Source organism: Magallana gigas, chromosome 4 (assembly GCF_963853765.1).
Source record: "Magallana gigas chromosome 4, xbMagGiga1.1, whole genome shotgun sequence".
NCBI classification, from domain to species: Eukaryota; Metazoa; Mollusca; class Bivalvia; order Ostreida; family Ostreidae; genus Magallana; species Magallana gigas.
This window is the reverse complement of record NC_088856.1, coordinates 20,287,994-20,292,569: the sequence shown is the minus strand read 5'-3', so window position 1 is coordinate 20,292,569 and position 4,576 is coordinate 20,287,994.

Sequence of the window (4,576 nt, the reverse complement as noted above, 5' to 3'; positions counted from 1 at the left end):
GATCTTTATTTAGAACAGTTTGATGTTGCTAGGATACAGGTTTCAGATCCATGATTTGATTGGTTAATTTAGATATTGAATCTCGAATTTCGAATCTCGAATCTCGTATTTCGAATCTCGTATTTCGAATCTCGAATCTCGAATGATCCTTCTCGGCTTTCGTACTATGTCAACAATTTTTAGATTAAAATGCTTTGAATATATCTTTTTATGGAAAGCTGTATTGAATTTAAATTAGATTCATCACTTTCAAAGTAGTTTATTACTATATAAGAGCAGACAGAAAAAATAGGTTTATGACAGAAACATGTTTTTTCATTAACCTGAAATAGTTTCTTCATTCGTCTGAAAGTAGTCGTAATACACTTAGATGTCACGCTGAGGAAGTATTGAATGAACAGTAAATTATAATTGAACATTTTGATGTTCTTTTACATGTATTGCCCATTGGGATTTCAAACCTCTTTATTTTTAATTATATATGGGCCGTGACGAAAGAGCTAATTTCCGTTTTAGGGGGGTAAATGAGGCAGTAAAATGTATATATTGTTACGCTTTTTGCAACTGAGTGTATCAAACATCCGTGTATTCTATAAATGGAATGAACACAATTAAATAAAGATAAATATGCAAATGAATTACTGACACTGTAAATGTATTGTAGACGTCATATGCAAGTTCGTCTGTCTTCTCGAAACAATGCACAAGTAAGTATATTTTTATTTAAAGCTAGCATGACTAAACAGAGTATTTCATCAGAAGCATTATTAGTTACCTTAGCTTCATATATGTACTTCTCGGCCTGGAAAAAATTCAGATTGACTACCATCCGAAATTTACCATACAAGGGCTACAGACTTGAAGCTAACATTACCTTTAAAAATTCATTTTAGAATTAATTTGCCACTGTTCATAAATTCAATAGCGAGACGCGCAGATTCAAGTGGTAATATATGTCGTCTAATGTGGGATTTATCAAGTCCATTTATATTGTTTTCATTAAAGTTATTATATTATTTCAAGCTTTTGGATTGACTAAAATCAGCTTCACATGTTATATGACCTAAACATAACAATATTTAAGGCCTTTCCGTCATTTTCAAGCAATTATAAAACGGACTCTCGAAATAAGAAAATGAAGTAAACTGCATACACGGTACATGTATGCCCTACTGTATTCCCATTGTATGATAATCTCTCAAAAGTTCCTATTTTGGACTCGTCCACTAAAACTGCGTAAAAATTATTGAATGAGACATTGTGGCGCTAAGTCATGTATAACCTTTCGTTTCAATGACATTTCAATTGGTTAGAATGGATTCTTCCGTGGAGGTCGGGTTAGGTATGAAAACCAAATAAATCGTTCAAAGTTGTGAATTGTTAACAACTTTATATCAGATCGAATGTTTAAGAATGATTTATAATTCCAAAATACAGTCATGTTTAATCGCTTGACGTCTGAGCATTTGTACATGTATTCAGTAGGCGGGCATCCTTGCACCCTATTAATTAAATACAAATGAAATCGTCTAGCAGCTAGAGAAAACCAAATTCCCTAGCATTTTCGTTCTTCCTGTTAACTTTCCAGACTGCATGTTAAACTAATATTATGATTTTGTTTATTCATAATAATTTAACATCAATTATTGATTCAAAATGTACACTCTTCCACTCTACCTCTACCTCTACTCTCAAATAACAGCTAGAATTCTGCTACCCCTCCTTACTAAAATATGGGAGACAGACGAACTGCCACAAGACTGGAAAAAAGGATATATTATTAAACTTCCAAAAAAAGGGGATTTGAGCCAGTGCAAAAACTACCGAGGCATTATGTTACTCTCTGTACCAGGAAAGATCTTAAACAGAATAATCCTAGATCGAATTAAAACAACAGTGGACAAGAACCTACGAGACCAACAAGCAGGGTTCAGAAGAGAAAGGTCATGCATTGACCAAATAGCCACATTGCGCATGATAATAGAACAGTCAATTGAATGGAACAGCTCCCTCTATGTCAACTTTATCGACTTTGAAAAAGCATTTGACAGTCTAGATAGAGAAATTTTATGGAAACTACTTGACCACTATGGCATACCAACCAAACTTATAACTTTAATAAAAAATATGTATAGTGGCATGAAATGCCAGGTCATACATGGAGGAGATACAAGTGCAGAATTTGAAATCAAAACAGGTGTACGACAAGGTTGCTTGCTCTCCCCCTTTTTGTTCATTTTAGCCATTGACTGGATTATGAGAGAAACAACAGCAGGGAAAAGAAATGGAATCCAGTGGAACCTTATGAACCAACTTGAAGACCTAGATTTTGCCGATGACTTGGCTCTTTTATCCCATACGTACGACCAAATGCAAGAGAAAACATCAATCTTAGTCAATAATGCATCAAAGACTGGGCTCCGAATCAACAAGGAAAAAACAAAGCTAATGAGAATAAACACAAACAACATCAAAAGCATAGAAATTGATAACACTCAATTGGGAAATGTTACATCATTCACATATCTAGGAAGTGTTGTTAACCATAGTGGAGGAACAGAGAAAGATGTAAAATCACGCCTAGCAAAGGCATATACTGCATTTGGTATGCTAAGAAAAGTATGGAAGTCCAAGTACATAACAATCAAGACCAAACTCAGGATATTTAATAGCAACGTAAAATCGGTGCTACTTTACGGGTCGGAAACATGGAGCCTCACAATGGCGAACAGGAAAAAACTCCAATCCGTTGTAAACAGATGTCTGAGAAACATCCTTCAGATATGGTGGCCGATCAAAATAACTAATGAAGACCTTTGGAGAAGAACTAACTAAATCCCTATTCCACAAGAAATCAAAAAGAGAAAATGGAAATGGATTGGTCATACACTAAGGAAAGGCAGATCTAACATCACCTGTCAAGCCCTCCAATGGACACCACAAGGGAAGAGGAAAAGGGGAAGGCCAAGACTAACGTGGAGAAGAGTCCTTGAAAAAGAAATGGCCGAAAAAGGACACAACTGGAACACCATCCACCAACTAGCAAAGGACAGAGAGAAGTGGAGAAGAATTGCCTGTGGCCTATGCTCCACAAGGGAGTGAGAAAGGCTTAAGTCAAGTCACACTCTACCACGCTAGTACACAATCTTGTTGCGATGACCCCACCCCGGCCATGATACCGTATTTTACATCAGGATCGATTACACATGTGTTTGCATGTGGAAAAAGACAAGGTGGAATTTAACTGTTAACTATCAGTTACCAATATCATCGCTGTATTTCTCCTTAAGTGGGTACGTGTATTAACTGATAATTGTGAAAACCATAGAGGAATGCATGATCGGCGCATAATAACTGCTTGATACAGTATTTCTTTTTTCGATCATGCTTTTTGTCTATGATAATAAGAAAATAGCTTGTCTTCAGATAGGAAATTACTCATTTTCTGTATTCCCCTTTCCAATAAACAAAACAAACCAACAAACAAAATTTATCCAGATAAATATAATATCAACAATTAACCTCGAAAACAAACTACACAGTCTTTCATTCTTCACCCACAATATTGACTTTTCGATATTTGTCTTCGTTGTAGATTTAGTTGATTCATAATTTTACTTTTATCATGGTAAGAATAATAACGTATATTTTGTATATACTTTATATATATTTTGATAATCTCTAGCTGCCAATCAGTAGCTCCTAGTCTGAAAAAGAATCGGATGGACGACCTAGGACCCATATCGTCCATCCTATTTTCTTGAATATTGCCATTTCTTTCGTTTGCGGACGCATGTTAACCAAATACTCACCGAGACTAAATAGTTCGTATTCTAAAGTTTTAACTGCGTTGAAAGGTAATATTATAATGGCATTCCGATAATTTTGAAAACGTTTCTCTTTGTGTAACTATTTGGTAAAGCGGAAGCTTTACCTTGACGCTGTTTGGTTTTTTGTTTACTTTTGAAGTTGTGCTATTTATAGTAACATTGGCGATTTGCCTGCCTATAGCCAGGACTCTGCTTTCAGCAGAGCCCGGCTAAAAATTAAAATCGTAAATGGGGCGTATTCCAATTTTGGCCAATTAGTTGCAAACGTAGATAAGGTGACCCCAAAGATAACGTAAATTCCTTTCTATGAATGAGAGTAACCTCACCTTAGCACCAATGTCAAAAGCTAAGACCATTATTCTGGTGTGGACAAATGCATTTCTAATTTACGCCTCCATATAGGTATCAGCACATCCTGCAGGCGCAATTGTGCAAATACATACACGCAATTAAACTTTGGGGAAGTCAAGTTAAGACAAAACGACTGCTTTATTACGATATGCAAGAAAAAGAAGGCTAGCACCTTCATACCATTTGCCTTTGTTAATCAAAAGCTATGGCTTTCGTACTTGAACAGCACGCCAATCACTGCATGATGCCCATATACCATTTCAGCAGAACTCTCTCAAGAAGTGCTATGATTCAAACTAAGGGGACGATGTAGCAAACACCAATGCCAATAAAAATATGAATTTTTTTGTGTTCACCAACTTAATCTTACTTTAGGCACAAAACATACACAGCGT